We start from the raw sequence: 12,839 nt of genomic DNA on the forward strand, positions 1-12,839 counted from the left end.
TTGAGCCCCGCGATGATGTGGTGGAGGATGACGATTTCTTCGATATTGAAATGGAGCCTCTTCTTTAAATGTGACCCCCCCCTAGCTATGCCTGTGATCATTTACACTATTGTGAATGCGGCTTAAGAAGATTGAAAGTTGACAATTAAAGTCCTGTCAATCTGCCTAAGCCCTATTACAGTTTGTAAAAAACAACATCAGCAGCAACAAACCCAATCCTTTTTATATAAATAGGATAAATACAGTGGTGTCGGGATAGAGTGAACTAATTAATGCAAGGCCTGTTCATTTTATCCAATAAATTTACTTTATCGAGACTGAAAAAATAATAAAAAATCATAAAATTTGATGTCAAAAATGTACATTTTATTATATTTTTATAAAGGAACAAATAAATCATTAATGGTTGCTTGATTTTTACATGTACTTTTGGCTTTTTGTACTGCTAAATCACGAAATTTGTAAAACTAAGATATTTTCATAATCATTAGTATTGTTCTCAGCCCAGTCAATGGCTTTTTCAAAAATTTGAACAGCTGCTTTGTATCCTCCACTGACAGGCAAATTTTTACATCGCTGCTTTAAAAGTCAGTTATGGAGTATTTTTTCGACGCTGCACAGTGGTATGATAATAAAAAAAGAGGGAAATAAATCTGTAACTTCTAAACCCTTACGCCGATTTGAATGAAATTTCACACGCGCAAAGAGGAAGTGTAGTCGAGTTTAAGTTTTGAATTTGGACCTCATGACCACCAGGAGCGGGACCATTTCTTCGTTTGTGTTCCGATTTAAAACACATATAGAATCTCCTCGTCGAGCACTACATAAAACCTCAATTTTTATAAAACCAAATTTTGAAATTTGTTATCAGGTATCCCGCAATTCCCAAAAAAATCTTGAAAAATCCCAAAAATGGGATTTTTCGTTTTTTGGCTATAATATCCATACCAAGGGCGGGGTTATCGGAACCCTTTACAAAATAATTAAGAACTTATTGGGCCATCCAAAATAGGTTACGATATCTTGATATCGAGTATGCGATTTGAGAATGTTTGCCCTAAAATTGAATTTTACATAAAAAATAGGCATTTTTTGAATGGACCTGATCCCGTCGGTATCAAAAATTATAAATGTTTTTTTCATTTAAAATATTTGGCGTAAAGTTAGCTTTTCAAAAAGTACAAGTTAATTATACATCCTCTTATAAATTTTTTAGATAACTTAAAAAGAATAAAAGTACTTTTTTCTCAAAAAAATTGCGAAAAATCGCATTTTTTTATTTTTTTAAATTCAAATGCATGTAACTTTGGACACAACGAGGACATTATATATGTGTAATTTTTTTTAAATCGGAACACAAACGAAGAAATATGATCATTTTAAAAATTGAATATACCCGAGGTGTCCTACTTTGGGAACCACTAGTCCCGCTCCTGGTGGGCTCATGAGGTCCAAGTTCAAAACTTAAACTCGACTACACTTCCTCTTTGCGCATGTGAAATTTCATTCAAATCGGCTTTATGGTTTAGAAGATACAGATTTATTTCTATCTTTTTTATTCTTATACCACTGTGCGCTGGGACATTCCGCTTTTCGCAAAGTTTTCTTTATTTATAGCACTTTTATTGTGGCATAGAATTCCACTTTTTTTTTTAATGCCCCATATTGTGGACTTTGCTACACCAAATTTATTTGTTAGGCCTGTAACTCCCACTCCATTGTCTATCTTATCTTTAACTATTTCTAGCTAAAATTTTATAGAAAGATTTTTTGGGTTTATATAGCAATAAAAATAGTAGGCTCAAAAAAAGTCAAAAATCTCAGAAAAACCAAAACAGAAATAACGGCGTGAGAGTCAAAACTGCATGTAGACAAAAAATAACAAATAAAAACTTTTGATTTTCATTTTTTTTTACAAAAAAAAACTAAAGTTCACTTTATAGAGGTAGGCGATGTTCACTCTTTTGAGTCTCCAATGTAAAAATTTGTGTGTTCATACTATCCAGTAGTTCATATTATCAAGTGTTCACTCTAACCCGACTCCACTGTACCTCTTTTATTTATCAAATTTATCAGTAATTGCAAGTAAGCTCATCCTGCATTCTGTATACCCAAAGTTATTTATCTACAACGTACGTATAAATAATTTTGGTTTAGCTATTTCAACCCCGTTGAAAGCACACAGCAATAGCAACAAATTTCCAATAAAGGCTAGAAATTTGTTTACCGTTGTAAATAATTTTGAAAATTCAAACTTTTGTTCGCCATAATTGAGTTTAAGTATTATAATCTACAGTAGTAAAAATAAAATTTAACACTGTGCAACAGTCATTTGTACATATAGAAAAGTATTGAAAACTAATTATCCTTTGAAATTCTAAAGTCCTTTTAAAAGGACATCTGATCCAATCAGAGACATACATCGATTTGTCCATGTGTATGAAAAAAAATATTAAAATTGTTACAGTGTACGTTTTTCATTTCGTAATCGTTTTAAAAGGACTTAAAATTTTCAGAGGAGTACATTTTGAAAAAAATGTTTTAAAATACTTCTGATCATCCTACTATGCAAAGTTTTGTGTCAAATGATCAAGAGAGTTGTGAAATATTTCATATTATTTTTATTTTATATGTCAAAAAATGTCCTTTCAAATTTGTATCCTTCAATATCCTTTTAGTTTTCCAATATTTTTTTTTTCAAAAAACATCCTTGAAGAGCTTTTTGGTTTCATAGTGGGATGCGAGTGGGATAGTATCAAAATAAATATTCTAACACAAAAATTGTATGTCCTGACTTACAAAATATTTATTTTGATAGATATTCCACTCGCATCCCACTACAAGACCAAAAAGCTCTTAAAGCAATGGACCTAAGCTTTCTTTTGAGCAAAAAAAAATTAAAAAAAGGGCCCATTTTGATCTTAAAGGGCGGAACCCAAGCTTTCTTTTGAGCAAAAAAAAAATTTAAAAAAGGCTAAGCCACCAAATAGGTCCGAAAGGAAAATATCCAAGCTTTCTTTTGAGCAAAAAAAAAAAATTTAAAAAAGGGCCCATTTTGGAAAAAAAAGGTTCTATTTTGAAAAAAAAAAGTGAAAAATTGCATATTTTGAGTTACAAAACATTTATTTTGAAAGATATCCCACTCGCATCCCACTAAGCCACCAAATAGGTCTGAGAGGAAAATATCCAAGCTTTCTTTAGAGCAAAAAAAAAAAATTTAAAAAAAAGTCAACGAAGTTTTTGATTTTGCAAAAAAAGTCAAAAATTGCATGTTTTGAGTTACAAAACATTTTTTTTGATAGATATCAAACTCGCATCCCACTAAGCCACCAAATAGGTCTTCAAGGAAAATATTTAAGCTTTATTTTAAGAAAAAAAATAAAAAAAGTCCCATTTTAAAAATATTAAAAATTTTTAATTTTTGTTTTTAAATATCTTTTTTTTGAAAGATTGAGGAAATATCTATCTAAACTATTTGGAACACATTTTGCTAAGAACAATAGGTAATAAGTTACATGGATGAGAAAAATCAAATGTTTGGCCAAAATGTCAGATAGGTCTCTAACTCAGAGAGTTCTGGACCGATCTTGTTGAAAAATTGTGTCTGAATTACTATCCTTGGTGTAAATTTCATCCCGATCGGAAGACATCGATTTTAAAAGTTTGTTCACTTGTCGTGAAATCCCCCATATATAAAGGATGATATTTTGACATTTAGTATAGAAAATTTGGGTCTTTAATGCACTATTTTTTTAAAAGGAATGTATTGCCAATCTTAAAGGATTTTAAAGGATAACAATTTTAAAGGACATTTTTGACATATTTTGGTCCTTACAGGACAAAATGAAGATAATACGAAATATTTTACGGCTCTACTTGTTCTTTTGACATAAAATTTGTCATTGTTGGTTCAGCAGGAGTATTTTTAAGTATGTTTTGAAAAATGTACTTCTTTGAAGTCCTTTAAAAAGGACAGAGGATCACGAAAGTAAAAACTGAAAACACAGTTTTTCTCCATTTAATTTATAGTTTTATACGTATATCATCCGGTTCATAGATTGGGGTAGTGCACTAATTTTGCAGTTTGCACTAATACTTAGTGATAGTGCAAAATTAGTGCAATCATTTTGTTCATATTTAGTGCTGAGTTGAAAATAGCAGCCTCACTAAACATTAGTGATAGTGAGTTAAAAAATTTTGCACTCAAAATTAAATTAGTCGGTTTAAAAAAATGCAATCATCAGTTTATTGCAACTTTTTTTCTGCACTAATTTGAGTGCAACTTCAAATTGTGCACTAAATTTTTATGTTCAAAATGGTTTAGTTTATTTCTGTACACTAATTTAAAACATAAGACTATAATATTTCATTAAAAATAATAAAAAATATTTAAAATTTTTATTTTTCGAATTTGGATTCAACAATTTCATGACTACTCATTTTTGAAAATTTAGTGATAATATGTTTAATGCAGCCTTTTTTTGATTGCAGGTTAAAATTTTGCACTAATTAATTGTAGTGTAGATTTTTGCACTAAATCTTCGTTTAGTGATAGTTAAAAAATTATCACTAATTTTTTTTAGTGCTAGTTAAGAAATAAGCATTATCACTAAAGCTGATAAAAAATAGTGCAAACTAAATTTTTTGCAATATTAGTGAGTGATAGTGCAATGCTGATTTCAATCGACATTTAGTGCACTACCCCCAACTATGATCCGGTATGTGTCTAACGATTTTTTTCTCTTTTTGCAGTACGGTGTTATTATTCAATGTTTATTTTTAATTTTGATGAAATATACTTTGTGATTCCAATTTATAGCTTATAACTTCTTGAAGTAAAAGCTTACAACAACGTAGTAACGTAAGTACAGAACCACAATACTGTGGACGGATATGCAGTTTTTTATATGAAGTTTTGACAACTTAAAACGTTGAAGGAATCCGCACACAATTAAAATATATTTTATTTTCATTGCGATTTCTCAAAACATCTTAATTTTTACTCTCTTATTATTTCTATACTAACGGTGACATTTGGGATTTACATTTTGCTTTTAACAGGCTCATCTCGAATAGAAATAAAATAATATGAATGCTAATAAATCTGACCTTGGGTCAGAAAACTGCCTTAGTTGTCACAGCTGCAGCTTCTTGTAGTTGTAATGGAATTCTAAATTATTAAACTCAAGAAAGCAACAAAATTAATACTTTTAAACATTTGGATGTATTTTTTTGACAAAATGTATATATTTTTTCTTTTAATATATATTACGATAATTTTTTATATATTTGGGGTATTCACACGGTATACTATTTGGTCATAATGTCATAATTAGAGGAGCCAAACGGGGAATCCCGTTCCCGAAGCCCAGAATTTTTTAATTTTAAATCCCGGGGTTTTCGGGATTTTCCAAATACCGTTTTTCATAAATAAATATAGGAAATTGTCATTTTTGTGTCCCTTTTTCATTCATTTTGACATTCTACATGCCCGAATATCTCAAAGTGATATTAAGCTCAACTCCTGCTACAATATAGTTAATAAAGCAAAACACTATTTTTGGTTTTCCTTGAGTGGGGCTCTAGAAAATCAATTCTTCACCTTTTTTTGTAAGTTATCTAACAAAACTTAAATCCTTTTTAAATGAAAATGATTTTATCTCATATGAGGAGATTCGTTCCAGAATGGCAGATGAAACCATAGATGCAATAGTATTCTTAAGAAGCTATTTAAAATAACACTATTTATACCCTACACCACCATAGTGGGGAGGGTATAATGCATTTGTGCAGATGTTTGTATTAGTCTAACACCCACCTTAAAGTATACCGATCGTCTTAGAATCACTTTCTGAGTCGATTAAACGATGTCAGTCCGTCCGTCTGGCTGGCTTGCTGGTCGGTCGGCTGGCTGGCTGTCCATGTAAACCTTGTGAGCAGAGTACAGGTCGCAATTTTGATGATATTTCGATCAAATTTGGTACATATTATTTTTTCGGCCCAAGGACCAAACCTATTGAAAGTGGCTGAAATCGGTCCATTATTTCACCTAGCCCCCATACAAATGTCCTTCCGAAATTGGACTTTATCGGTCATAAATGTTTAATTTATACATGTATCTCCACAAATTCCGTTCCAAATAAGTTTTATATATACAAAATTTATGTCACCAAATTTTGTTACGATCGGTCCATAAAATCACTTCAATGTGCATAAATCGCTTAAAAATGTTGGTATATACACAAAATTCAACATAGTTTACTTTAATATAGACATACATCACTCGACCTAATTTCATGGTGATCGGTGCATAATTGGTCATAGCTCCCATATGAGGCCCACTTCCGAAAATCACTCAAAAATATAAATTATTGAAATTTTAAAAGAAAAATGTTTTTGCTCTTTTACTTAGTGTAGGGTATATATGGTCGGGCTTGACCGACCATACGTTCTTACTTGTGTTTTTACTAAGGTACTGTTTTTTACCAGTATGTTCATACTTTATTGTTATTTCTTCTTATATAATGTACTCTTGCAAGGATTTTATGCTTAATTGCTTATACTTAATTGCTAAATAAAAAATTTACTTTCAATTGTAAAGACATAATTATGTACGTTTATTTCTTATAATTTTCGGGATTTTAGATTATAGAATCCCCGGGTCGGGATTTCGGGATTCTTTACCAAATCCCGAACCTCGGGATTTTTAAAAATCAGTCCCGATTAGCATCTCTAGTCATAATGTCCTAATATATTATGATAGTTTAAATAAATTTTTGCTGTGTTTCAAACAAAAAAGTTTTAAACTAATAACACTATTTTAACTATGTTTATTGTTTTGTCGTAAAATAATACTTTTTGTTTGTTTAAAACACAACAACAACTATTACAATATATTAGGACATTATGACAATATGACTAATAGCAGACCGTGTGAATACCCCAATTATACTCATTCTTTAAATTTAATCATAAAAGTTTCAACATAACTAGAAAACCTTGAAATACCTAAAATACAAAAATATATCCTTCCTATTCTATTTTTGTGCTTTTTGATGCTACCTTTTGCTTCTATGGGTTTTATGTCCGTATCGATGCTTACATTTTCTTTGATGTAACTATATTTTTAAATTTACTACATAATTTACTTTCTTATTTATTCAATAAATGGACTCAACCATTCCTCACGTCCGATTTTCGTTGTATTGTTAAGAAATTAAAAGTTCCTACCATAGGAATTATACCAGCTCAAGAACAAGTTCGTGGACTATCCGTTGATTATGTATTCTTTAAGATTTTAGTTAAATATCATGAACAATTTAAAAATGTCTATTTTCAGAAACCTAAGTTAATATGTAAATTGTATTAGTTCAAATTATATACATTTTGTTATTGTAGCTCCCATGTATACAAATAAAAGAGTTTTTAAGTTTTTTTTTATAAAATTGCATTTTCTATGTCTAAATTCCTAGAGTTTCTTAATCGTTTTTGTTTTAATTTATTGAAGACTCTTTAAGCTGAAAAGCTTTATTAAAGTTTTAATACAAATTATATCCTTTTTCATTTCGTATTTCTGACTATTTTTGCCTTTAGTAACTCTTCTATTACCATATGTGCATTTATATCTTCCTATGCATTTCCTAATTGTATATTATTCTCATTTTTCATTTCATTGTCACTTTTTATTTTGAAGAAAATTAAATTACAATATCTTATTTTGAATAGACGAATTTGAATGACATGTGAGTATTTAAAAGAACGAAATGTTCTTGACCGATTTAGTTGTCTTGATTAGTTTTTATTTCTCCATTTTTTATTTTATTTAGGTTGATTAAAAATTCTAAACAAAATATTAACAAAAGAGCATTTGTAAAAATCTTGTTTTGCTCCTTTGTTTTGTTTTTAATTACACGAGAAACGGCAAATGGAACTAAAGAATGGACATGGGTCGACGTAATAAGTAAAAATGCTTACAAACGTATATTTAAGGATAAAATAATATTTACATATGTACTTATTCCTGCAGGTATTAGTATATACAGTTTGTAAAAAAATTCTTTGCACATAGAGAAAAAATAACAAAATTTCAAAGAAAACATTGATTACTAATATAAATAATCAACATCTTTATTATTTTCAACACACGTTTTATAAACATATGTTTATTAATATAATAGATAACAAAAAAAATCAATTTCAATAAAACCATTCATATTTATAATAAAAAAGGACAAAAAAATCAATTTTTATACTGTCAAATAAATGTTTGCACATTCGATAAAATATTAAGTTTGTGATACATTTGCAGGGTTTTAGCTGCTAATATATTGTGTGTCCAACTTGAGCATCAATTACGGCTGCCCATTGAGTTAATTAGCTTAGGGATATCATATTCCAAGGGTATTTTGTCCTACTCTTCTTTAATTTATTCGTTTTGATTCTTTGGTGATATTTTTCCCACTTTTTTCTTTAAATGTACCCACAAATTTTCGATATGGTTCAGGACTTCAGGCAGGGGTATCAATAACATTTGTACAGTTATATAGTAACCACGACCAAATAAATAAGAGTTATGCTTGGTAATAGTAATATTTGTATTAAAACTTGTTTGAATTTACCGGGTCAACAAAACCGAATTTCAGAATGATAGCGGTTAAATCGGTTTTTAAAACATCAACATATTTTATCCAAAATCCTGATTACTCCTACTCCCTTACTGGATATACAACCCCATACCATAACTGAAAGCTTTCCAAACTTAACTGTAGGAATTAAATTTTTGTTTTCTAGAGCTGTCAGAGGTTTTCGCCAAACTTTTTGGATTCCATCATGACAGCACAACATTATTTTTGTCTCATCAGAAAAAATTTAGTCGTCCCAGCATTCTGGAGGGAGTGAAATGTGCTCTATAGAAAATCTTAATCGTTTCTCAATATTTTTGATTTAGAGCAGGGGTTTTTTCCTAGCCATTCCTGAGGAATATTTGTGTTTTAGTAGCTCATTTCGGAGTGTTTCATGTGATACTCTTAGCCCATAATCATTTTCCACTTGCAGATTTTCCTTTATAATAATTAAAATACAAAAAGTATAATCTTTTTCGAAATGCGATTTCCTTCCATTATTTTTATTTAAATATAAAGTCACTTGTAGAACTTAAAAAAAATATTTTTTAACTAAACGCCTCTTTCAAATGCGATAACATTCATATAAAGGCCTATTTGCACAAAATTCGAGTATATTTAACCAATTTTTTGTTTTCTTCACTCAGTATGCAAAGATTTTTTTGACACCATTCATATTGAAAAAATATATATTTTTGTTGTTGGTGTTGTAACGTGTTTGTCAATTTTAAATATGTTGGTGGAGTCAGATAGTCGTAAGAGGTCCAATAACGGAATGTGTGAAAAAAAACAAAAATGTAATGAATTTATTCTTGGAATTCTTAAATGAAAATAAAATTTTAAAAATTTGTTTACTGTGCAAAGATATTTTTGACAAACTGTATATAAATGTATGTCTTCCATAAAAAACATACATATAAACTGTTAGAAATATTTTCTATTATTTTGGAATTTATTATTTAAAATTTTTTTTGGGCTTTATATGGGAACTATGATTTCTCTCTATAGCGTGTCGTGTGATTTCTCTCTATATGAAACTTATTCATATTGAATTGTTTAAGAGTTTGATGCTAGTAAAAGTCAAATAAGTGGCCGATTTCATCAGTTTCAATAGGCTTATGAAAATTTAAACCTGTACTTTACATGGACATTCAGTCAGGCGCACGGAGGGACATCATTAAATTGGTTTACTTTAAGCTGGATGGTTAGACTAATATATTTTGGCGACAAAAACAATGTCTTGTAATTAATTATAAATTAAAATACTTGGCATTATTTGAAAATATAAATCCACTTAACATTTTTAGGCTCTAATATTTTAAATCACGTCACCAAAGTGATATTTATGTGCAAAGTAAAAACAAAATTTCACACACTTTAAAAATTTGTTTTTGTTTTGTGTACACAATTTTCAAATTATGAAAGTCAAATCAACTTTTCAAATTTATTGTTTGGTTCAGAATTTGTATATAAAACAAAAAGAAATTTTTGAAATGTGTGAAATGTTGTTTTTGCTTTGAACATAAAAATCACTTTGGTGACGCGATTAACAAAATTAGGGCCTTAATATGTATTTCAAATGCTATTATAATTTCATTTTAAATATTCAATAAATTGTATGTATTGAGATTTTTTATATAAACGTTTGCGTGAAATTCATCACACTATGGCATAATCAATGTTTAAATATATTTTTTCATACAAAAAAAAATATTTAATATTGTTGCAATATTTTTTCTTAATTACTTAATTATTTCGCAAATATAAAAAACTTTTTACAAATTTGACTTTTTCATTATTTTTTTTAACATTTTGTCGTACAAATATCACGTCACGCCGTAATGGAAATGATTGATGCCATGGGACTACATACTGAGTTTTAAACAACTGACACAAACTTCCCGCTGGGTTAGATAAATATTGAATTTTTAACGATGCATCTTTTTAAAATATATAACCTCTTGTTTTTACTAAAATTAGTTGTGCTCAACTCACTTTAACTATGAATTTATGGATGTATTATTTAGTATTGCACTTATCATCGTACATACATATACAGTAAATAACAATAGACATTAGGGTATACAATTTGTAATTAAATTTTATTCACTTGTAAGCCATGAAGACTTAATAATAATTATGATAAATTTCAAATTTGAAAAATTTTACCTTTTAAGAATTTTAAAAGGTATCAAATTTTTAACTACTTTCTGTCATATTTGACGGTTACAAATTTTTTGTTTTGAAATGCAAATTTCCTCTAGCTCAAAAATAATAAAGCCTGTTTTGTAGAATCCAAATGTTCTTAATTATCAAAAAATGATAATTTATAGCCCCGATTCACAATAGCAAATTTTTACACTTTTGGAATTTCGCCAAACATTTATTTGTAACTGTACAATTTCATTAAAAAAGATTCATACAAAATTTTTTTTAAAAAAAAAAATCATCTAAACATTTTTTTCCTTATTTTTGCAAAAAATCTTCCATGAATTTTTTAATATTTAAGAATTTTTTTTTTTGGCAAAAATTAAAAAAAAAATTGTTAAAAATTTATTTATTTTCCTAAAGGCAATACTCCAAGCAAACTTTTTTTATATATGGGGCATTTCATGTCAAGTGAACCAACTTTTGAAATCGATGTCTTCCGATCGGGATGAAATTTGCACCAAGGTTAGCTCTATTGGATAGTAACTCAGACACAATTTTTCAACAACATCGGTCGAGAACTCTCTGAGTTATAGGGGGTAAAATTTTGACAATTTGGTCAAACAGGGGTTTTTTCTTATCCATGTAACTTATTACCTATTGTTCTTAGCAAAATGTGTCCCAAATAGTATAGATAGCTATTTCTTCGATCTTTCGAAAAAAAATATTTAAAAAAAAAAATAAAAAATTTTTAATATTTTTTTTCCGAAATCAAAAACTTTTTTGACTTTTTTTTAAAACACGTCCTTTTTTTTTTTTTTTTTTTTCTTAAAATATAGTTTAGATATTTTCCTTGAACACCTACTTGGTCGCTTAGTGGGATGCGAGTGGGATATCTATCAAAATAAATATTTTGTAACTCAAAACATAAAATTTTTGACTTTTTTTGCAAAATCAAAAACTTTGTTGACTTTTTTTTTTCAAAATGGACCCTTTTTTAATTTTTTTTTTTAGGTCAAACAAAAGCTTAGATATTATCCTTGAAGACCTTTTTGGTCACTTAGTGGGATGCGAGTGGGATATCTATCAAAATAAATATTTTTTAACTCAAGACTTACAATTTTTGACTTTTTTTTTTGCAAATACGATTTTTTTTCCAAATGGGCCCTTTTTTTAAAATTTTTTTTTGTAGTCAAAAGAAAGCTTAGGTCCATTCCTTTAAGATATTTTTAGTCCCTTAGTGGGATGCGAGTGGGATATCTATCAAAATAAATATTTTGTAACGCAAGACATACAATTTTTTAATTTTTTTTTGCAAAATCAAATTTTTTTTCCAATATGGGCCCTTTTTTAATTTTTTTTTTTGCTCAAAAGAAAGCCTAGGTCCATTCCTTTAAGATATTTTTAGTCCCTTAGTGGGATGCGAGTGGGATATCTATCAAAATAAATATTTTGTAACGCAAGACATACAATTTTTTAATTTTTTTTTGCAAAATCAAATTTTTTTTCCAATATGGGCCCTTTTTTAATTTTTTTTTTTTGCTCAAAAGAAAGCCTAGGTCCATTCCTTTAAGATATTTTTAGTCCCTTAGTGGGATGCGAGTGGGATATCTATCAAAATAAATGTTTTAACACAAAAATTGTATGTCTTGAGTTACAAAACATTTATTTTGATATATATCCCACTCGCATCCCACTAAGCGATCAAAACCATCTTAAAGGAATAGGCCTAAGCTTTCTTTATAGCAAAAAAAAAAAATTAAAAAAGGGCCCATATTGGAAAAAAAATTTGATTTTGCAAAAAAAAATTAAAAAATTGTATGTCTTGCGTTACAAAATATTAAAAAAAGTTTTTGATTTTGCCAAAAAATCAAAAATTGTATATCTTGAGTTACAAAATATTTATTTTGATAGATATCCCACTCGTATCCCACTAAGGGACCTAAAATTTCTTAAAGGAATGGACCTAAGCTTTCTTTTGACTAAAAAAAAATTTTTAAAAAAGGGCCCATTTTGAAAAAAATTCGAATTTGCCAAAAAAAAGTCAATAATTGAATGTCTTGAGTTACA

General features: G+C 28.6%; 1 protein-coding gene across 1 annotated transcript in view; it reads right to left on the reverse strand.

The window, feature by feature from the left end:
- DIP-lambda (Dpr-interacting protein lambda) overlaps positions 1-12,839 on the reverse strand; it is a 101,561-nt gene that overhangs the window by 57,613 nt on the left and 31,109 nt on the right. The gene's annotated exons all lie outside the window — the stretch shown is intronic.

Source organism: Calliphora vicina, chromosome 2 (assembly GCF_958450345.1).
Source record: "Calliphora vicina chromosome 2, idCalVici1.1, whole genome shotgun sequence".
NCBI classification, from domain to species: domain Eukaryota; kingdom Metazoa; phylum Arthropoda; class Insecta; order Diptera; family Calliphoridae; genus Calliphora; species Calliphora vicina.